Source organism: Petaurus breviceps, unplaced genomic scaffold (assembly GCF_028583685.1).
Source record: "Petaurus breviceps papuanus isolate PSGF00001 unplaced genomic scaffold, PetGlider_PUasm1.0 90823, whole genome shotgun sequence".
Taxonomy (NCBI): Eukaryota; Metazoa; Chordata; class Mammalia; order Diprotodontia; family Petauridae; genus Petaurus; species Petaurus breviceps.
The window spans coordinates 4,940,326-4,964,542 of NW_027187352.1; the positions used below are offsets into that span (position 1 = coordinate 4,940,326).

Here is a 24,217-nt window from a genome sequence, read left to right on the forward strand (position 1 = left end):
AAGGCCCCTTCTCTCCCTCTTAACTCAAGGAATGTCAGAGCTGTAAGGAAAGGCTAAAGTGTAAGAGGAAGAAGGAGAAATAGGCAAACACAATTCTCAAGGACAGATTCAAAGAAACAAATACCAAGTTTAAGTGTGCAGACTGTATACCAAAATTATTGGGGATACAGTATCAGATGTGTGTTAATTGTGGAGGGCTCTCTTAAGAAGGTGACTCGGAAGGGAAAGACATAGTTTGGTTGACAGGAAGATCACTCAAAATTAGAGGCATGATCAGAATTTCAGATGGACCTCAAATTTCATGGGCAGCCTGATATAGCAGAGCCCAGACTGGACTGGGAGTCAGGAGGGAACTCGGTTTGAATCCTGCCTCTGACACTTACAAAGTGCGTGACCCTGGGCAAGGTACCTTTCCTCTCTGGGTCTATCAGTTTCCTCATCTGTAAAATGAAGGAGCTAGACTAGATCTTTATCAAGGTCTCTTCCAATTCCAAAATCCTAAAGTAGTTTGACTAATATAATGAATACCTATAAAAACTAATATAGAATTATGTCCACAAAGCAGTGGATGTATAGTACAAAATAATGACAGCATTTACAGGTTTGCAAAGAGATTATCTCATCTGATCCTTCCAATGACTTCTATGAGATAGAAGTCATTATTATCCCCATTTTACAGATGAGGAAATTGAGGCAGATAGTGGTTTGCCTAGGGTTATATACCTAGTAAGTGTCTGAGGCAGGATTTGAACTCAAATCTTACTGGATCCAATTGTAACTCTCTACCTACTATATAACATGAACTATAGAATATCAAAACTGAGAGGGAGCTTGAATGTTAGATCTAGGTTAGGCCATGGAAACCACCTAATCTAATTTTCATGTTATTCAGAAAGGAAAACTGAGGACTAATGAAGGGGAATGTCTTGCCCAAGGACACTCCATTGGAGAGTGGGTACTAGAAGTCAGTGGATGGGGCATGGAGAAACTTTAACATTCTATTGCCTTGTTTCGTCATACATTAACTTCTCTAAATAATCTTTCCAACCATTTCTATTTACACATCTTGGGAACAATGAATCCCTGAGGTTATTGCCTAGTGTGTAGAAGGATGACCATTGTAGTGGAAAGCTCAATGGATTTTGAGTCAGTAGACCTGGTTTTGAATTTAAGCTCAAATTTACTTGCTGGGTAGCTTTAGTTTCTACATCTATAAAATGAGGCTAAGAATACTTTTGCTATCTACCTCAGAGGTCTTGCAAATCTTTAAGCATTATAGAATCAGGAGTTGCTATTTGGACAGACAGTATGGCTTAGTGGAAGTGATTAGGAGGCTAAAATGAGATAAAGCTCTTAGCACAAGACTGGGAACATAGTAGGTGCTGCAAAATGCTAGTTATTATTGTTATCATTATTATTTTTATTTTTATTGCCCTTGAGGCCCCGTCCTATTAAAAGATTCTAACTACAATGAACCACTGATTCTGAAATCCTAAGATAGGGTTTTGTGATTCTAAATCTTCTAATGAGTGCCTATCATGCTACATAGCAGGCACTGTATTAGGTGCTAGGGATACAAAGACAAGAGTAAGATATTGCCAGCAATCAAGGATTTTGTATTTGATACTAATTAGAATATATGTTGCCCAAGGAGGATGGGGGTTTTAGATGGGGGAAAAGGTCCAACCCACCTGCCTCTGCTCACCTCCCCCTTCCCCCATCCTTGTCTTCATTCCAGTTCCCCCATCCTAACATTTATCTATCTCCATCTCTGAGATGATGGTAGGTGAGGTCTTGTCCCAGGTGATGAGATTCATAGCTTACCTGCCACTAGACCCTGGCTGAGCATACTCTCTCTACACCCTCAACCCCACCCCCATCTCAGTGTATATAGGCAGAGGTAGCAGAAAGGAGTACATTATCTCTAGTCATGTGGGGTCCCTCCAGCATCCCTCTAAGCCCAAGACCCCATACTGCCCACAGCCTCAGGGAGGCCCAGATACAGGAGAAAGGGGCTTTGCTTAAGTCAGCCAACACTCTTCTAATTTTTTGGTCGTGGCTCTTGGCCTGGACCAAGCCTTCCACCCATCACTGGAGGAAGTCCAGGCTCAGCCAGGGGCCTAAATAGGGCAGAGTTATGACAAACTGATACCAACTGGATCCCACTTTGGGGAGTTAGGAAAACACCCTCCCTCTCTGAACTCCTTCCCTCTCCCTAGTTACCCCCCAGCAGGGAGGTCTAAAGATTGGCAGCTGCCTGCCATTCTCATTGCCATCACCACATCCTTGGTTGGGATGTTGTCACTGAGGCTGCCAAAGAAAGAAGAGATGCCTGGCTCCAACTTCCTTGGAGCCTGGTGGTCCCATGCCTCCCTTGTTAGCTGGTCGATAATGGATCAGAGGGACCGTAGGTGCTCCCCCAGAAGAGAAGCCCATGAGATGGTCAAGCTGCTCCACTGATAATAATATGCCATCCCCTTCTCTCTTCCCCATCGCCTACCTTTCTGTGCCCTTCTCTGTTCAGCCATGGCTCTGGATACTGGAATGCAGAAGGAATTCATGCTTCAGGTGAGGGCTAGGCTAGCTGGCCTCTGAAGTCCTTTCTAACCCTGGGATGCTGTTAATTCTGAAGCAGGAATTACTAGGAATGGCAGCCTGGAAAGTAAAAAAAAAAAAACCAAGTTGTAGATAGTACAAATGATTGCCATGATTATTTTAGGGCCTGCTGCTGACCTTTAGGGTTTGGCCCTAGAGGAAAGCCAAGAAGGGGAGGCCGTATTGTTCCCACGGCCCCTCTGGGGGCAAGGCTGGTAAAATCATGGAGTCACTTCTAGCACCTCCCCCAGTGCATAGCTGGGGCCCAGGGCAGGATGTAGAGAGAGTTCTCTGCATTGTCATCAGGGTCTCTGCTCTGGTAGTCAGCATGAAAGAGCAGAGAGGCCCCTGAATTTGGGATCAGGGTTAGAATCTTGACTCTGGTATTTATTAACTGTGGGGAAGGTGCTTCCATTTTCTGGACAACTGTAAAATGAGGAGGTTAGACTCAGGGGTGGGGAATGGTCTCAAGGTCACACGTGGCCCTCTAGGTTCTTAGGTGTGGCCTTTTGACAGAATTCAAGTTTTACAAAACAAATCCCCTTAATAAAAGGATAAATACAATAATAATAAATAATAAAATAACATAAATAAAAGTCACTTAATCTATGACTCAGTTTCCTAACCTGTAAAATGGGGATAATAGTAGCACCGACTTCCCAGGGTCATAGTAAAAATAAACCGAGATATTTGTAAATAATTTTACAAAATTTAAAGTACTACATAAAACTTAACTATTATTATTGTTATTAACCTCTATGAACCTCAATTTTCTTATCTATAAAATGGGGCTAATAATACCACCTACTTCACTGGGCTGATGTAAGGAAAAAGGAGATAAGCTGGGTGAAGCATTTTGTAAACCTTAAGATTTGCAAATAAAAACAAATACTATATTAGCAAACCCAGAAATCAAAGGAGGAGTGCTGTGATATTGGAGGCAGGGTAAATGGAGAAGGCACCTGTGAAAGGTGAGGAGAGAATTGTTGGAACTCAGACAAGCCTGGGTTCCGGAGGCCTCTTCCCTTTATGAGCAGGCTGTCAGAGACCTCCCAGCCCTGTTCATACAGGACATATGCTTATAAGGGAACATTTCCCAACAACTAGGTTTGAGCTGTCCTCCACATAGAGCCAACTGCCTTGGAATGCTGTGACACAACTGGATGTGTATAAGGACTGGAGGCTGGAGGACTCCCCTGCCAGAGAGGCTTTAAAGGAAAATTCCCTGCACAGCACTGGGTGGGGGAAGGTTGACTTCTGAGGTCTCCTGAGATACAGTATTAACTGCTTAGAGGTAAGTACAGCTGAATGACCCAGGATAAAGTGCTAGGTCTGGAGTTAGGAAGATCTGAGTTCAAATCTAGCCCTAGACTCTTATTATTTATGTGACCTTGGACAAGTCACTTAACCTCTTTGCCTCAGTTTCCTCATCTCTAAAATGGGGACCATAATAGCACCTACTTCTCAAGGTTATTGTGAAGATGAGATGAGATGACATTTGTGAAGTGCTTATCACAGTGCCTGGAGTGTGTGTGTGTGTTTGTGTGTGTGTGTGTTTTCAGTCATTTTCAGTTGTGTCTAACTCTTCATGATCCCGTTTGGAGTTTTCTTGGCCAAGATACTGCAGAAGTTTGCCACTTCCTTCTCCAGCTCATTTTACAGATGAGGAAACTGAGGCAAACAGGGTTAAATGATTTGCCCAGAGTCACACAGTTGGTAAGTAAATCTGGTAAGACCAGATTTGAACTCAGGAGAATAAGTTTTCTTGACTCTAGGCCTGGTGTTCTATCCATCGCACCACTCAGCTGCCCATGTGAGAAGGGAGAGACAACAATTCCTGCAAAGATAATAACATTATGGAGAAAAATAACTTTGAGAAACTTTAGAACGCTGATCAACATAATGATGAACCAAAAGAATGAAGATGAAACATGCCTCTCACCACCTGACAGAGAGGTGATGAACTTAAAATGCAGTAAGAGGGGTGGCTAGGTAGAGCAGTGAATAGAGCACCGGCCTTGGAGTCAGGAGAACCTGGGTTCAGATCCAGCCTCAGACACTTAACACAAAAAACTAGTCATGTGACCTTGGGCAAGTCACTTAACCCCAATTGCCCTCCAAAAAAAAGCAAAAAAAAAATGCAGTAAGAGTCAGACATTTTCAGATATGGATACTCTGGGAATTTGTTTTGCTGGTTTACATAGATAAGTATTAAGGGATTTGGGTTGTTGGTTGGTTTATTTTGTTTTGTTCAGTGGAAGACAGGAGCAGTGGAAGATACAGATTAGTTAAAAATATTTGTTTCTTGAAAAAAAATTATACATTTTTTAAAAGATCACCAAAAGGAAATTGAACTTTGAATAATGGAAGGACCTGGAGAAGACATAATGAGGCATATCTCCTTCCTTATGGTAGAGAGGTGGGGCGTCACTAGCACAAAATACAAAATTATATGCATCATCAGATATGGTCAACATCTGAAGCAGATATTTTTGCTTAATTGTTTTTCTTTGTCACAAAAGAGGATTCACTGTGATGAGGGAGTGGGGAATGATAGAAAAGCGATAGAAAGATAAAAGGTATCATCAATAAAATGTATTTAAGATGGAAATGTTGGAGCTAGGAAGGACCTTAATATAGTTCACATCAGAGTTCAGCAAAACCTTAGAGCATAGAATATCAGAGGTGGGAGGTTGTTTAGAACACACACCATCAGGGCTGGACAGGATCCCTCCATAGTCAGTATTGAAAGGGAGCTTGGAAAGTGTCTCTTCCAGTACAATTCAGCTGCTCACTTAATACCTGAGCACACTGAAGATCAGAGAGGGGAGGGAAGTAGGACAGTCACATCAAGTAGATTCATAGGAGGCTCACTTTATCCTGCTTCTTTGGCTCCCACTGTTCCCCCTCCCTTCTCTCTTCTAAGCCCTGAGATTTTCCTGATTTCTCTGTATGTCAGCTGGACACAACCTGCCAATGGCTCCTCTTCTCTCCAGCATCCATACCTTTATTCACATTGAATATGTATCACTCATATTATTTTCTCCCTGCTTTCACACTCTAAATTTTGTAATCTCTGCCTGTTGAAATACTACTTCATCCTTCAAGGCCTAGGTCAAACACAGTCTCCTCCAGCCTTATCTGATGCCCCCAGTTACATATCAGTCAATAGTCAGGGGCCCACAAACACTTATTAGGCACCTACTATTTGCCCAGCACTGTAGTAAGCACTCTCCCCTACTCTGACTCTGATCTAGCCAAGCCCTGTATATGATCCTCATCACATCCTGACTCAGGATGTGGTTTGTCTTTTTGTCCCTAACTACAATCCCATGAGCTGTGTGAGAGCAGGGACCTTATTCATGTCTGTCTCTACCACAACCTTGACCAGGACCGAGGCCCTGCACACAGAAAGCTTGTTCAGTGTGGAGTGAAAACGGAGCTCTCAAAGGGTAATAATGGGTTAGTGTGTCTCCAGCCCCATTCAAGGAGGGAGAGGTATGCTATTCTTGGCAACCCTGATGGTTGTGGTCACCAGGAAGGTGCACTGTAGAGGAAAGCAGGGATCACTCTGGTTGAAAATTACTTCCAGTCCATCTGACTTTCTTCCTGATTCCAGGTTCACTCTGCAACTTTCTTAGAAAGTTTCCTGCAACCAAATTCCAACCTACTGGTCAGAGAATTTGGATGACTAAGAAGTAAATGGACACATCAGGGCTATAGGTAGGGGTGACTTGTCTATAAAGGCATTAGAGACCTTGATGGGTAGATGCAGTATGCCAGGGACCAAGATTTGTCTGACCCTGCCTACCTTTTAGGACAGATGCTATGTATATCTGAAATGGAAACGTAAAATGGAAGGGACCCTAGAACACATTTTGTCAGAGCTGGAAGGGACTTCAGAACATAGAACATAGAATGTCAGAGCTAGAAGGAACCTCAGAACATAGAATGTCAAGCAGAATGGACCATCTCAGGAGATAATGGATGCCTCCCTTTCAAGCCAAGGTTGGGGGATCACTTAAAGGGGGTGTTTGTTATAGAGGGGATTCATTTTCAAGTAAAGGTGGGACTAGGGGTTCTGCAAGGTCCTCTTCCCACTCTGAGGTGCTACGATTCTGAGAAATCTTGAGAGACTGCATACACCAGGCAATCTGTTTGTCTCTCTCCTTCCCTTTTGATTTTTACTCAAATTCAAACTGGATATTAGAATATAGAATTTTAACTATGAGAACTGGAAACGACCTGGTCCTACCCCATCCTTTAGTTTGTTGAAATGTTTGACAAAATTTATTAAGTACCTATTGTGTGCTTAATAAATGTAAGATCATAGGTTTAGAGCTGTCAGGGACCTTAGAGATTTTTCAGTCCAACATCCATTTTACAGATGAGGAAACTGAGGCCCAGGGTCAGTAAATGATTTGTCAGAATTCACCCAGGGAGTATGTAACTAAGCTAGGATTTGAACCCTGGTCCTCTGATGCCAAATCCAGAACTCTTTCCCTCCAACTCATCTAGTTCTACATTGGATAGGACATGGCCCATATCCTCATTGAATTTAGTCTAGTAGGGAGATAACATACAAAGATAAATATAAAATATATGTTATTATGTGTCAAATGCCTTAGAGGGAGGCAGAGTATGATGCAAGGCCTAGAGGGGACTCAGAGGAGCTTTCCTGGGGCCCTGGTAAAGAGCAAATTCAAAGGGAGATGGGAGCTATCTTCAAGTGTGTCCAGAGGCTATCTCAAGGAAGGAGCCTTGTTCTGCTTGGCCCTGGTGGACATGACTAGGAGAAATGGGTGGAGCTTACAAAGAGGTACATTTAGGTTTGATGTCAATAAAAATGTCAGTTAGAACTATCTAAGTAGAATGGACCTTCTCAGGAGACAGCAGACACCTCCCCTTCAAACCACAGTTGGATGATCACTTAAAGAGATTGTTATAGAAGGGATTCATTTTCAGGTAAAGGTGAGACTAGGTGGCCTTCGAGGTCCTCTTCCCACTCTGAGGTTCTATGGTTGTGAGATACTTTGGGAGACTGAGTATGCCAGGGGAGCCATCTCTTTGTCTCTCTTGATTGTACTCAAACTAAACCAAAGCAGAACTGATACTTGCAGGATAAGATGGCGTATGAGCTAGTGTAATATTGTGTGGTGCTAACTAGAGAATCTTAGCCAAGAGAATTTATCATGGATGGGGGTGATCAGGGAAGGCTTTACAGGATCGGTAAGTCCTGGATGGTCCTTTAAAAATGGCCATAGAGGTGAATGAGGCCACCAAATGAAACCTACAATGTAGAGCAGTCATTGAAGTAGACCACTGGTGATATAAAGTATGGGGGTGAGGGAAAAGAGCTGATGGCAATGGAATTGGGATTCAAAAAATCTAGATTCCAGGTATAGTTCTGTTAATAACTCATTGTGTGACTTTATTCTCACAATGTTTATTTGGCAAACATTATTGGGAAAACTGGAAAGCAGTCTGGTAGAAACTGGGCATAGACCAATATCTTACACCGTTTCCCAAGATAAGGTCAAAATGGACACATGACTTAGGTATAAAGAGAGACATTACGAGATATACAGGCACTGGGGCATAGAGATTCACTGGAAAAGTTGAAAGGTGTATGGGAGAAAATATGGGAGGGAGCAGATTGGAAGAGGGAATATCCTGTGGGACTGCTATTTGGGGTGGTGGGTAGGGGAAAAACGGGGAGAAAATTTGTAACTCAAAATCTGGCAGAAATGAATGATATAAATCAGAAGTTAATAAAGCATTTGAAAAATGAAAAAAAAGAGAGATTACGAGAAAATTAGAAGAACATGGAACATATTACTTATGAGACTTATGGCTAGGTGAATAATGAATAAATTAGAGATAGAGAGCAAAGTTAGTTGTAAAATGAATAATTTTTATTACATTAAAAAGGTTTTGTAGACATAAAACAAGTGTAGCCAAGATCAGAAGGAAAGTAGAAAATTGGGGGGAAATTTAATAGTCATACCTCAAATATCTAAAGAACTTTGTCAAATCTATAAGAATATGAGTCATTCCCCAATTGATAAATGGTCAAAGGAGATGAACAGGCAGTTTTCCAATGAAGAAATTAAAACAATTTATAGACATATAAAAATGCTCTAAATCATTATTGATTAGAGAAATGTGAATTAAAATAACCTTGAGATATCATTTTACACTTACCAGATTGGCTAAAATGATTGAAGAGAAAAGTGACAGATGTTGGAGGGGATGTGGAAAAATTGAGACATTAATTCTTTGTTGGTAGAATTGTGAACTGATCTAACCATTTTGGAGAGAAATCTGGAATTATGCCCAAAGAGTCATTAAAACTGCCTAAACCCTAAATCCAGCAATACCATTAGTAGGTTTATTTCCAAAGATGATTATGGGAAAAAGGAAAAGAACCTGTATGTTCTAAAATGTTTTTAGCAGCTCTCTTTGTGGTGGCAAAAAACTGGAAATTGCAGGAATGCCCATCAATCGGGGAATGGCTGAACAAGTTGTGATATATGGTTGTAATAGAATGCTACTGTGCTATAAGAAATGATGGGCTCAATGATCTTAGAAAAACATGGAAAGACTTGTATGAAATAATGAAGAGTGAAATGAGCAGAACCAAGAGAACATTATATACAGTGACAACAGTATTATTTTAAGAAAAACTTTGAGCAACTAAGTCATTTTGACTATTTTAAAAACTCAAATTAACTACAAAGGACACATGAAGAAAGATGCTATCTGCAGAGAAAACTGATAACGAGAAGTATGTATAGGATAATTTAACATACACGTATATATGTGTATATGTGTATATATAATATGTATGTGTATGCACACACACACATATACCTATCTGTGTCTTTTGGTAGCCAACTGTAGGGTAGGGTAAGGAGAGAAGAAAAAAATGAAATTTATTACATATGTAAATGGAACAGCAAGTTGTACATAATAGAATTTCAGTTTCATGTGCAATAATTTTTTAATATATTATGTTATGAGAAATTTTGTTTTATCCCACAAATTAAAAATAAAATAAATGTTTAAAAAACCCATTGTATAACTTTGGACAAGTGGGTATAGTGGGATGAATGCTAAAAAAATACTAGATACAAAATGAATGTCTATTGATTGGGGAATGGCTGAAAAATTGTGAATGATAATGTAATGGAATTTAATTGGGATATAAGAAACCAGAAAGATAAGGAATTTGGAGAAACGAGAGGATTTGTATGAAATGATGCAGAGTAAGGAAAAAATGACATACTAGTAACATCATTAGTGGATAGGTCACTCCCTGGATCTAGGTCTTTGTAGGTAGGATGTGGGGTCTCAGCTGATGAACTGATTCACTGTTGGGCTAGATCAAGCAGGTTACTGGATAATTATACTGGTTCTTCACTGGATTTGACTGCTTCTACCTCAGGCTCTGGAATGTCTGGTCTCAGATGATGGACGTCCCAGCATCAATGGGAGGCCTGGGCACTCCCATATCAGAATGCTCATTTACCTAAGATCAAAAAAGAAGAAACATGACAAAAACAGAGGTGCCATGAGTTCATGGGCATATGGTAGCCAGATAGGACATAGATGCCATGTCCCTCCCCTACTCAACTTCTTATTGTCACATTCTATGCCAACAGAACCTGGTCAGAGGATGACTGTGCATGCTCTAATATTAGGGACAGGACCCCTTCATTATTCATGCCTGGAAACCAGCTCACCAACCTCATATTGGATTGGCAGTGGGCAGAGAATATCATACTGTATAATCCACCAGGAAGGACAAATCCATGTCTGCTCTAAGGACAAGACTTTCATTGGCTGGTCCCCCATTACATACACAATGACAATATTACTATTAGTGATAGCAGCACTAAGAAGATGCCTAATCATGATAATTGGGGTGACTGATCTGGGTCCCAGAGAATGGCTAAGGAGATATTTCTTCCTCCTCTCCCTGGGGAGGTGGGAACAAGGTATGTGGAATTTAGTATATATTCCGTCAGATGAAGCTGCCATGTCATTTGGATTTGTTTAATAATTTTTTGGTTACGGGAAGGCAGAGTTCAACATGATGGGTGTGTGTGTATGTGTGGGATTAATGATTGTAACCTAAAAATAAAAGGCTACAGTAATACTTCTTTTTAAACACTGGCTTTGGAGCCAGAGAGCCTAAGTTAGAATCTTGGCTCTGCCACTTACTGCCTTTGTGATCTTGAGGAATTCACTTAAATTCTAAACCTCAATCTTGTCAATTTACAAGTGAGGGCTATGGACTTGGGCATCTATCAATCAACAAAAATTTTTAAGCACTTTTGGTGTGCCAGGTTCTATACTAAGTGCTGGGGATACAAATACAAAGGAGGAAATAATTTCAGTCTTTATTTCCGTTATCACTAGTGGAAGTGACAATAAACAGATTAAAATGTATACAATGTAAATACATTTTGTTTAATCACTTTCAGTTGTATCTGACTTTCCATGACCCCATTTGGAGTTTTCTTGGCAAAAAATACCGAAATTGTTTCCCATTTCTTCCCCCAGCTCATTTTACACATGAGGGAAGCTGAAGCAAACAGGATTAAATGACTTGCCCAGGGTCACACAACTAGTAAGAGTTTAAGGCCAAATTTGAATTCAGGTCTTCCTGACTCCAGGTCTAGTGCTCTATCCACTGTGCTACCCTAGCTGCCAACAGCATAAATGTAAAGTCTAGTCAGATCAACAAGCATTTATTAAGTCCCTACTTTATGCTAGGCACTTTACTAAGCTCTGGGGATACAAATCGCAATCTAATGGGGGAGCCAAAGTGCAAACAACTATGTACATTTAAGATACATATTGGATAAAGTAAAGATAATCTCAGAGGGAAAATTCTATAATGTTAATAAATAAAAATACATGCAAGGTAATTAAATAGTAGTGGGAAGGAAGCAGGAGCATGCTGGAGCCAGCTCCCTTGAGACGATTATTAAATTTTCAGTGTGAGCACTCATACCTCAGAAATTGACAAAAGCTGAAAACCTGGGCTTGATTTATTGCTCTATTGATTGTCTAGATAGAGAAAATGTTAATACTGTAGATTAAATTTAAAAGTATGCCATGAGTTTGTTATTTTTCAGAAATCCAGTTGTTAAACCTTTACCAGCATTTCACTGGAGGGATGGCATTAACAGTTATGGGGGGAGGGGCAGGAATCAATAAAGGTTTCCTGTAGGATCTGTGATCCTCAGTCCTTTTCCCTCTCTGGCTCTAAGTTTAATCGTCTGAAAAAATAAGGATATTAAAAGAATTTATATCTAAGGTCTCTGCTAGCTTGAATACACTATATTCTAAAGCCCCTGCCAGTTTTAATGTTTTAAGTTCAATCTTGGAAATAAGGTAGGTACCATTCAGTTCTGACACTCTGTGATTCTCTAATCCTAAGCTCCATTCCAGTCAAAGACTTTAAAACCTCTAAGGTATGTGTGTGTACAGTGTACATTGTATATGCCTATATGTATGTGTGTACCCACATGTGTATGTATGTATGTATTATGCATGTTTATGTATGTGTGTATTTCTTCTCACCCTAGGCAGTGACCAACGCATGGGCTCTTGTGATCTGGCTAATGAAAGACATTTAACTCTGGCCACCATCTCTTCCCCACCCCCTATACACTCACACCCACTTAGGGTGGGCTGGCCTTCTGCTGGAAGCTGACGTGGTAAATCATCTTTGGTGAAAGAGACTAAATGCTGCCCCAGAGTAGGGATGACTACAAAGTTCACTGTATTGAAACCGAGGAGAGAGGGCCAGAAGAAGGCAGCTGGCCATCAGCTGGATGGCTGAGGAGGGAGAAGGCCCAGTGAGTCCTTGCCTCATAGGAGCATGCTAATTCAGAAATGGAAGGGGCCTCCTCAGAGATTATCTAGTCCAAAAATCTGATTTTACAGAGGCACAGGGAAAGGGTAAGGCTTATATAGCGTCACACAGAGATTTAGTGGCTGAATTGGTACCGGAAGACAGGACTCTGACTATGTTGAGCTGTCACAGTGCAGCATCACAGGTCCAATCCCATTCCATTCCTCTTTTGTGGTCCTCCTGCACAGCCCTTCCCCACCTCCCACCCGCAGGGAATTTCTCATGCCCAGTAGTAAACCAAGAAATTCAACAAAGATGACAGAAAAGGAAATAAAGTCTCAGAGAGGGAAAGGGACTTACCCAATGTCAGATGTAAATTCAGAACATAAAATAAGGACAAATCTCTTCCTCTTCCAGAATCCCTATTTTCTCCTTGGTACAATATGGGGATAAGATAAAAATTACCTTAGTGCAGAGAATGTCGAGCTGGGAGGGACCTTAGAACATGGAATGTAAGAACTGGAAAGGGCCTCAGAACACATGTCTTAGAACAGAGAAAGTCAGAATTGGAAGGGAATTTAGAACACAGAGTATCAGAATGAAGGGAACTTCAAATACAGAATGTCAGAGCTGGGAGGAGCCTTAGAACATGAATGTAAGAACTAGGAAGAGCCTTATTAGAAAGGGAATGTCAGAGCTAAATGGGACCTTAGAACACAGAACACATAATATTAGAATTGTAAAGAAATTAATTAGAAATTATAAAGCTAGTAAGTGTCTGAGGCTGTATTTGAATCCGGATCTTCCTGACTCCAGGCCCAGTGTTGACACCAAGGTCAGCCACTGCATCCTTTGTCACCACCAGAGGTCTTGACTTTTGTTCTGCCACTGGAATTCAATGACTCTGGAAGACAGAGTGAGGCTGATGACTGAGCTCTACCTCCCTTAAATCCAATCACAATACCATCACTCCATGATGTCAATAGTCCTCTTCAAAAACGAAGGATGAACTCTATTCATTGAACCACCTATCTGCCTCCTAGTCAAACAGAGGTCAAGTGACTTGCCCAAGGTCACATAACTAATGTTATAATAATAATATAATAATAATGTTATATAATAATATAATAATAATGTTAATATAATAATCCAGTCTGAGGCTGGATTTTGACTCAGGTCTTTCTGATTTTGATCCTGTTCTCTAGCTGCCCCTTGTCCTTCTCTACAAGGGACTTAACGTGCTTCAGGTTTCCCAGAGCTGTCTCTGCTCCAGCATCTGGAATCTAAGCTTCTTACCTGAAGAAGTGCCTTCCTAATGATGCCAGTCCCGGTTCCCTCCTCCTTTCCTTCCCTCCCTCCAGCCTGGCATCCCAAGGATGGGTATCCTGTCATCCTCTCTAGGGTCCTGGCTTACTGAGTCAGGAGCCAAGGAAGTGTCTCTGGTGGAGTCAAATGAGGAAAGCAAGTTTTGGGGAGACAAGAATGGGGAAGACTATGTTCTATGCCTTTCCTCCTAGAGCAGAGTCCATGGGATCACAGAGTTATGGACCTCAGAACATTTGATGCTGCCCTCCCTCCTTTTATATAAGAAAACTGAAGTCCAGAGAGGGTGGCTTTCCCAAGGTCACATGGGTAGTAAGTGAAGGGCAAAGTCAGGATTTGACCTCTGCTCCTCTGTTTCAAAAGCCTCTGCTTTTTCTCTAGTATCACATCTGACTTTGGGACCTGGGCCAGACCCAGATCCCTGGAGGAAGACATCAGAACACAGGCAAAGGAGGGAAGGGAGGAGCTAAGTCTATACAAAAGACTTGGAGAGGATGTAGACTTACTGATTATATTATATACGTATGTGTGCAAGTAGATCTGTGTTTACGTACTGCTTATACAATTGCTTATAATAATCCACATACCAGGTCTATGCATCATGTATAGGATTGAATGCATATCTGATGTGGTCATGCATTATATGTAAGTATCGTGTGTATGTGGATGCATACAGAGTATGCATTAAATCCATCCATACATTCCATGTATTTTGTGGTGTGTGTGTGTGTGTGTGTGTGTGTGTGTGTGTGTGTGTGTGTGTATTATGTGTGCATAACTCTTTGTTCTTATGGAAGTAGATGTGTCTCTTACTTATGGAAGTAGATGTGAAGAATGAGGGGAGGAAAAGAATTGTTCTGGAGGGAAGAGCAGGAGCAGAGTGGGGAGGAAAGGAAGGAGGAGGAGGAGGAGAAGGAGGAGAGGAAAGCAGCCCCCTCCCTTCCCCTCCTCTCTCCTCCCTTGCTGCAGACCGCCTGACAACGTGGCAGTATGGGGGATGGGCCACTCAGGAGTGGCTGCTCAGCGAAGGAATGTACTTCAGGCCCAGCCCAGGCAAAGGCCTTGCCTGCTCTGTAGCTGTCCAGGCCATGGAGGAGGAAAGGCAGCCCACTTTCCCCACACTCACATCCTCTTCTCTCAATAAAGAAAAGGCCCAGTTCAAGCAATGCCTGAGGATTCTCAGCTAGAGTTTTAATGAACTTGGGACAGATGATTTTCCCTTATTAGGCCACATTTTTCTCATTTCTAAAATCTGGGGTTCTTTGTAGGGGGGTGGAATAGGGCAGGGCTTTTCAGCCTTGGGCAGTCTGGTGAAGCCTATGGACCCCTCCTCAAAATAATGTTTTTAAATGTATAAAATAAAATACCTTGATTTATAAAGGAAATCAGTTACATTGAAATACAGTGTTCAAAAATATGAAAAAAAAAAGTTTGTAGACCCCAGGTAAGCAAGCTCTGCTGACCCCAGCCAGCTGTGGTGGCACATGCCCGTAAACCGCTGGGAGGCTGAACTTCATGCATCCCTCGAGCTTAGGAGTTCTGAGTTGTAGTTGGCCAAGTCAATCGTTAAGTCTGGCACCAATATGGTGAGTCCTCAGGATTGACGCCACCAGGCTGGAAAAAGGGAATAAGTTAAAGCTTATCCACCTGCCCAGCAGGGAGACTGGGCTGTAATTGATGCCTGTGTGCTTCTTTCTTGGGCTAAACAGGGAGACCCAGCTCAAAACCAAACCAAAGCCTTGAAATCGAGATCACAGAGTCACAGCATCACAGAATGTCAGATTTGGAAGGGACCTCAGTGACCACCTGGCCTGACCCATAACTGAAAAGGGAAACATACCCCCAGCACCTGAGAAAATGCAGCCTGCCAGTCTCTTCTTGAAGAACCCCTTTGGGGAGGAACACACCACTTCCCCAGTTAGGCCATTCCACTTCCAGATAGCTTGAATTTTGACTAAGTTTTTCCTGACCAGGCCTAAACTTGCCTCTTTGAAACTTCCTCTCGTTGCTCCTGGTTTTTCCCTCTGGAGCCAAACAGAACGAGTCTAATCCTGCTTCCTGAAGACAGATACCATGCTCAACCTGGACCTTCTGCTTCCCAGGCTAAACATGCTTCGACTGATCTTTTTATGGTCATGAACTCAGAGTGCTTCACCGTTCTGGTTGCTGTCTTGAAGCTTATCAATAAAACTTAATGTCTAAGGTCCCTTTCCTTATTCTCTGTTCAGTTGTCATTGGATCATATGAGTTAGAGCTGAAAAATTTTACAGGAGAAAACCGTAACAGGGTTTAAGTGATTTGCCCAAGCTGACAGTACCAAGTAGCAGGGCATATCTTTTCACCATCTGGAATTCCAAAGTCCCTTCTAGTTCTTATATTCTAGGACTCCAGGATTTTAAAGTTCTGTGATTCTGTTGTAATAGGGCTTTGCATATGCCCAGATCATTTAAGACAGAAGCACCCATGGTGGAGATGGTGGGGACCTGCTGCTAGAAGAAGACATCCCAGGAAATGGGACCAGAGTAGTCACTGTTTCACTGTGCTTCTAATTAACCTCCAGGACCAGTGATGCTAACAAAATCAAGGTTACAGGTTCAATACTCTTATGAGAAAATTAATTGCATACAGAAAAAAATATATTTTCTGACTGTTGACTGAGCCTTGATCTTAGCCATAGTCTAAGTCCTGACTCCTGCCCCAGACTGAGTCCTGGGACTCCAGCCAGATGTAGTGCAAATATGATCACCAAGAGGTTACCAAGTAGGCAAAAAAATGTGAAAATAGTTCAGTACAGCCCATCCATACTAGAGAAACACCTGAATCAGTCTTGCCTTCTGGCAAGGGGTCTGGAACTCCTTTGAAGTCAGGAGAGCTGAATAGGGGTCCTGGGTCACACCGACCCCTTGGGTGACCTTGAGGCAGTCATTTCCACTCTGTAAGTACCAAGTGCGTCCTCTGTAAAATGGAAATGAACATGTAACCAGGCCTGCCTTATATGACTGTTTTGGGGAAGATGCTCTGTAATATAAGAAAGCCTATTCTTTTTAAAAATCTATTTTTATTCTGAACTTAGCAAATACCAAATAAAAGGAGCATTTTCATGTACCCAGTAGAATAAAAAGGCAGATTTAGATGAAACTGCAGACCTCTATTATATAGAGCTTTTTGAAAAGTGTGTAATAGATACGAGATGTAGCTTTCAAAACTGTCTTGCTTCTTTCTAGCCTTCCTTCTGTTCCCTTCTCTGCATTAAAAAAAGAAAGAAATAGAAAGATATCTCAAAGATCTTCTTTCCTCTTTTTTCTGTTTTTTCTCTTTGTCTTATCATATACATCCCCCTTCCCCATCCTCTAAGGGGGGAGAAAACTAATCCTTTGTAACAAATACACATAGTCAAGCACAATTAATTCTTGGGGGTTCATCTTATTACTAACATGGGTCAGAGGAGGTTGTTGGAGTAATGTTAAAACTGAAAGGGACCGTGTAACATGGAACGTCAGAGCTGGAATGAATCTTGGAATGCAGAGCACTGAATGTTGGAACTGGAAGAGACCTCAGAACATGGAATGTAGAATGTTAAGTTGAGTGGAATTGTGTCACACAGAATCTCAGAGCTGGAAGGGAGTTTGGAACATGGAGCATAAAATGTCAGAGCTGGAGGGGCCTTTAGAAGACAGAGCCTAGAATATCAGACTTTTTTTTCCTTTTTTCTTTTTGGAGGGGCAGGTGGGGTTAAGTGACTGGCCCAAGGTCACTCAGATAGTAAGTGTTAAGTGTCTAAGGCTGGATTTGAACTCAGCTTCTCCTGACTCCAGGGCCAGAGCTCTATTCACTGCACCACCTAGCCACCCCGTATATCTTTAGAACATCTAATATGACCCCCTGGTTTTTCATATTAGAGAGGGGCACTGATTTGTCCAGAGTCATATATGACAGTGTCAGAGTTTCTAGAATACACATTATTAAAACACTGAATGCTCTGGTAGTTCAGCCATCACTAGTTGAGGGAACAAAAGAGTATGTCGTGTTGGGTTCAAGACTTCATGGGAGGAGAGAGGAGGAGGGGGAGCTGACTGGTCAGGAGGAAGCCACCAGCCACATCACGAAATAACCATCTGTTTTCAATGCTTTACTTTTTTTTCTTCCTTCCCCAGAAAAAGTTCTTTTCCAGAAGGTGGTAGATCAGAGTGTGGAAGGAAAGGAGCCAGAGGCCCAGGATGATGAGGCACTTGGACGACGGCCCTGGGAATTTAAAGGAGCCACACCACATTTTCCTAGATTGAAAAGAGCAGCCTCCTGTTTTAAAGGTTTGTGCTGTTGATGATCCTATTTGTTTTTACTGAGAGTGAACAATGCAACTTCTCCTTTGCCATTCTCTTTGCATCAGGAAGAAATGGTCATCATTTGGACCCAATATGATTAATATTACTAACAACAATAATAATATCTAGTGTTTTGGTATTTAGCTTTTAATAATAATATGTAATGTTTTAGGGTTTGCAAAGTGCTTTGTAATATCATCAAGTCAACAAGCATTTATTATTCAATTACTATGTGCCAGGCACCATGCTGAGTGCTGGGGAATACAAAGATAGGCCAAAAAAGACCAAAAAACCAAAACCAAAACCCAACAAAAATCAAAACCATTCCTGAACTTAAGAAGTTCAAATCCTAATGGGGGAGACAACATGCATACAGCCATGTAATCCCAGCTAACCCTCACAACAGTCCTGTGGGGTAGGTGCTTTTATTATTTCCACTTTACAGATGAGGAAACTGAGGCCCAGAGGGAATAAGTGACTTTCTCAGTGTCACACAGACAGTAAAGACCTGGGGTAGCGTTCACATTGTAAGCCAGCCTGAAAAGTGATGTGCAAATGTGAGCTATGACTGCTATTATTTCCAGGCAAATTTCTGGCTGCATGTGGCTTAATATGATCATTTGGGATGAAATGATCAGAGGCAGCTTGGTGAGGTGGAAAGAGGAATGGCTTGGGAGACCTTGGTTTGAATCCTGGTTCTGTTACTGACATAATATGCTCTTGAACAAGTTACTTCTTTCTTGGTCTGAGTGTTTTATTCTATAAAGTGGGGATCCTGATATTTAAGGAGAAAGTTCTAGTAAAGGTGATGTGGATTCTAGACTCGGTTCTGCCCAAGTGACTTTGAGAATTTTGTCATTTCCCCATTGTAGGTCCATTAACCTTGTCAGTAAAATAAGGATTACATATGGTCTCTAAAATGCCTTCCAGCTTGAAGATTCCAATTCCAGAATGCTAAACTTCTAGAGTCTGAAAACACTGGAATTTTAGAGTCTGAAATTGCTAAGTGTTCTGGGAGGCTGGGTCAATCATCCCATGATTAGAGGTCTTGAGGGAGAGAGGTTCTTGGATCCTATGGCCTGGTCCCAACCATTCCTGCCACAAGCCCTTAACAGGAAGAGCAGGTTCTCAGTAATGCTTGTTGGTGTTGATAATGGGATGCTTGTTATTAATTCAGGCCTGAAGATGCCATCAGCCTGCCATGATTTGTCTGCTCTCAGCTTCTTGCCTTTATTCTCTTGAATGAATCCTTACCTCCATTCAAGGCCATGTTTATGCTAGCATTTACTGATTCTGCAAGTTGTTATTTCTTTCCTCCTAAGCCCAGAAATTAATTTGTATTTATTTTGTGTATGTTTTAATAGTGACATTTGTCCAGTAATTTTTCAGTTATGTCTGACTCTTTGTGATTCTGTTTGGGGTTTTCTTGGCAAAGATACTGGAGTAGTTTACCATTTCCTTTTCCTTCTCATTTTATAGATGAGGAAACTGAGGCAAACAGGGTTAAGTGACTTGTTCAAGGTAACACAGCTGGTAAGTATCTGTGAAGCCATATTGGAACTCAGGAAGATGAGTCTTCCTGACTCCATGCCTGGCATTCTATCCACTGCACCACCTAGCTGCTTATTGTAGTGACATATCATATAAATTATTTTATGTTTACTTTGGGCATGTTTTGTTTTTTCCTCCCAAGTAGAATGTAAACTCCTTGAAGGAAAGGTCTATTTTCATGGTTTTTTTTTTCTTTGAATCTCCAGTACAGAGTACAGAGCCTTGGGTATTTTCTTTATAAACCAATCAGTGATTGTATCAGGATAGGGAGCTTCGTGTTTTAAGATCTACCAATGTAGATCCTTTTCTGAAAGTTACAGTCTTAGAGAATTACCAGGGACACAGAGAGGCTAGGTGACTTGACCAGGGCCACACAGTCAGTGTGTCTGAGGTAAGAGGTGTTTTAATCCAGGTCTTCTTGACTCAAAAGCCAGCTATCATGCTGCTTGTCACTAGCATCACCTGAAGTCTAGGGAGTCTCTTCCCACAAAGGGACTTTGGTTCAGACCAAGTTCACTCCTGGGGGATCCTGACTTCAAAGAGGAGAAATCAGGCTCTTTTATTTTGTGGTTCATTATTCCCTAACTTTAAACAAAAGTAAATTTGCTACATGTCTAGAGTCTCCCAAAATGGTTCCTAGATGTACATATTTGTAGATATCAGGTATAGGACAGCTATTTATTTCTTCTACCTTAAAAAAACGAGGAAGAGACTTTGGCCTCTCCTTTACTGACTGAGCATCTCTCCCTAGGTCAGTGACCAATGTTATCTAGTGTCCTTTCCCTCCCCCCACGTCTCACTGGGAGCAAAGGACCAACCAGGAGCCTTTGGTCATGAATCTTCTTCAGCAAGAGTCAAGAACAGGTGTCCCTGGAAATATCTGGAGCGCATTCCCAGTCCTGTCGATTTTATTACACATAGTAAGCATTTAATGAATGTTTTTATTTGAATTCAGCAAAACTGAAACATTGTATCCAAGTAAGAGTCGAGCAGTTTGGTTTGTACTATTGGACCAACCACAAAGCAAAATCTCTTCGTTATTCTGGGCATCATCATTGTTTCACCCGTGTAATGGTACTAATGGTCCTTGGACTGTGCTTGCTTTTCAGGGATGCTAGGACAATGTGACAATGGGCTCAAAATTCCATTCCATTCCAATCCAATTCACACATATTTAGAACTAGACGGACCACTAGTAGTCATCTCTAATCGCAGCCCTTCCTAGTTGGGAAGGTGTACAGTGGTCAACTCATATGACCCATATCTGAAGAAGAACATCCTTTACAAGATACTCCACAATGTGTCATCAGGTCTTTGCTGGAAGATCTCCACTCGGGAAGAATTTGCTTCCATCTAGATTCTGCCCAGGACATCCTCCATGACAGTGCTAACATCTCTTTTTAAAAAATGAATTTATTTATTTATTTTTAGTTTCCAACATTCACTTCCACAGAATTTTGAATTCCAAATTTTCTTTCACAATCTCTCCCTTTCCCCCACCCAAAGATAGTGTGTAATTTGATATAGGCTCTACATATACATTCATATTAAACCTATTTTCACATTAGTCATGTTGTAAAGAAGAATTAGAACCAATGGGAAGAACCACAAGAAAGAAGAAAAAAAAAAGAGGGAGCAAATAATATACCTTGATCTGCATTCAGACTCCACAGTTCTTTTTCTGGATGTGGACAGCATTTTCCATCATGAGTCTTTTGGAATTGTCTTAGATCCTTGCAATACTAACATCTTTGGTGAAGCATGTGTTTCCTTGTTTTATGCCTTGTTTGATATGGATAATCTGAGGATTGTTAATCAACGTTATTTTGGGGGTGTTCTTCAAGAAACCTACTATTGGGGCAGCTAGGTGGTGCAGTGAATAGAGCACTGGCCCTGGAGTCAGGAGGACCTGAGTTCAAATCCAGCCTCAGACACTTAACACTTACTAGCTGTGTGACTTTAGGCAAGTAATTTAACTCCAATTGCCTCGCGTTCCCCCCTCCAAAAAAAAAAAAAGAAAAGAAAAGAAACTTACTATTAACCAAAACATCTGAATAGAACACATCTTATCAAAAAACTTTACTGTAACATTTTATTCCACTGAGTCAAATGCTTCCCCCCCTGCCCCCCAATAATCCAACAACAGAGATGGTAGGATCTCGTAGTCTTCCTATCATTCAGTCTGTATGACTGTGAAGATGGGTTTGCCACTGAAAAATGTTTGTGAAAGCCTGCTTGTTCCTTTTATGTGTTTTCATCAAGGATACCCTTGATGTGTGCAGAGACCATCGTCATAAATATATTATAGAGATGAGAAAGTCGAGAAGGACTATCAGTTGCTGGGGTCTCTTTGGCCACCTTTTTTTTTTTTGTGGGGAGAGGAGGAAATAATAATATTCATGACTGTTTCTTTTCTTTTGCACTCTTCTCATGGATAGATCTTGTGCATCAATTCCAAAGTGTCCTTAAAATTGACTTGCCTCCAGCACAGATTTCCTTATTCTAGATTTGGTCTTTTTCTTAAGTGCCATTTCGACTCCCTCATATGGCACATTGGAAGCTGAGGTGTTAAAGTCTAAATGTGGTACTCTTACCACATTCTCATCATAGATTATTATAGAAATGCTGGCAAATCTATTCATTTTGCATTTATTGTTTGCTTTTAAGTTTCATCTATAAATGCTGTTGGAATTGTCTGGCTTAGTTGGATCTCACATTATAAGAGGATAATATGGATTATGATCTTTACCTTGTCCCCTTCTCTGTTTGGACTCCTAGAACCTCAATTTTCTCATCTATAAAAGGTGGTTGACAATATTTCACCATAACTTACAGAATTGTAAGCAACCTTAAAGTGACAGAGAAATATGTTATCATTGAGCAGAGGACAAAATAATAACAATAACAAGGGTTAACATTTACATAGAGCCTGCTATGTGCCAGACACTGTACTTTTATAAATATTATCTCTTTTGATCCTCCAACAACCTTGTGAGATAGGTGCTATTATCACCCCCGCTTTATACATCAACAAACAGAGGCCAACTAATTTTCTTGAGGTCACACAGCTAATGAGTGTCTGAGGCCAGATTTCAGGTCTTCCTCACTCTGGGTCCAGCACTTCATCCATTGTGCCACCAGCTGCCTCAAACCCCCAAATGCAGAAAGCAGGGCATTTGAAAGCTTGCACCACTGTCAGAGGAGTAAAGGTTAGAAAATGAATGAAGGAGAAGTTCATGGTGCCCACGTCATGGGTGAGCAGGACCTTTAGCCCCAGATGATGTCAGAGACAGAGATTGACTGTCCTAGGCTGGTGGTTTGAAAGATGAGGCCGATGGAAGCTCTGCATCCTTGGAAGGAGGCTGATTCTGTCAATGTGATAGGGGAATGAAGAATGTCTTCTCCCAGAAGCAGGCCCCCAGCATCTTCCATGTGGGTGCCTCCTTCTTAGGTAATCTGAGAATGCACAATGGTGGCATTTTACACATGTCTTTCTATTTTAAAAAAAAAATCTTTAAAGAAGAAATTCACCTGCTTGACTAGCTACATAGACCAAATTAACTGAATAATTAATTACTAACAAACAATTATTATTTATAAGTCTGTCTTATCCCTCAGGACATACATACACAAGGATTTTTCTTTCTTTTTATTCAATTCTATTTTTCAAATAACAAGCATTTGTTTTCTCTCCCCCTTACCTCCCTCCTCCCACACACAAAAAGAAAACCAAAACCATTGTAATGAATATGTATAACCAAGGAAAACAAACTCCTACACTGTTTCTGAAATTATTTCACATGATTTTCAGAAAATCATAATAATTACACATATCATTATATATCTACATATATAGTCATTATAAAAATATATTATTTTTGGAAAATAAAGAAAAAGAGTAAAAAGCTTAACAAATAAAATAAAAATATTTTAAAAATATTTCATCTTTATCTCATTAAATTTTTATGTATTTTATAGTATACACAATATATTAGTACAGTAGCAATGTTTACAATTTATACATAAATAGATAAACATATATTGGGGGACCATGCTTAAAATTTTTCTTGATAGTTTTCTTGTTCATTCATTTCGGTTGTACCTAACCTTTCATGACCCCATCTGGGATTTTCTTGGCAAAGACACTGAAGTGGTTTGTCATGTCCTCCAGTGTATTAATTTTGTCAGGCAATGAGAGGCTAAGTGACTTGCCCAGGGTGACAGAGCTAGGAAGTGTCTGAGGCTAGATTTAAATTCAGGTCTTCCTGACTCCAGGCCCAGTGTTCTCTCCACTGAGTCAAGGGTTGCCTGTTCCATTGATAGAGGACAGGACCAAAAAAATTTGGAGATCACTATTGTAGGCCATCACTGTAGGTTCTTTAACAGGGGAGTGATGTGATAAAAAGTATATTTAGGGCAAATTATTTATATTACATATAATATTTATATTATATATAATAATTGTATTCTTTATATGCCTTGCTCTGTATATGGTGCAATAGAGAGAATAGGAAACAATTCAGAGAGTTCTGAGCTCAGAGTCAGGGATCCCTGGCTT

At 40.9% G+C, this 24,217-nt stretch overlaps 2 long non-coding RNA genes across 4 annotated transcripts in view; one reads left to right on the forward strand and one right to left on the reverse strand.

Annotated features, from left to right (window-relative positions):
* The window catches only part of LOC138148277 (uncharacterized), a 22,453-nt gene extending 12,346 nt beyond the window's left edge, over positions 1-10,107 (reverse strand). The window contains exons 1-2 of the long non-coding RNA XR_011165001.1: positions 9,884-10,107; positions 2,501-2,655 (exon numbers count right to left, since the gene is read on the reverse strand). This is a non-coding gene — a long non-coding RNA (uncharacterized lncRNA). The remainder of the gene's footprint in view (positions 1-2,500; positions 2,656-9,883) is intronic.
* Positions 3,728-23,115, forward strand: LOC138148276 (uncharacterized). 3 transcript variants are annotated; one of them, XR_011165000.1, is made up of 4 exons: positions 3,728-3,889; positions 17,941-18,093; positions 19,588-19,641; positions 20,411-23,115. It is a non-coding gene; the product is annotated as an uncharacterized lncRNA (long non-coding RNA). The 3 variants fall into 3 exon arrangements; XR_011164999.1 differs by lacking the exon at positions 3,728-3,889 and adding an exon at positions 13,988-14,431; XR_011164998.1 differs by lacking the exon at positions 3,728-3,889 and adding an exon at positions 17,385-17,548.
* The last annotated feature ends 1,102 nt before the right edge of the window (positions 23,116-24,217 follow it).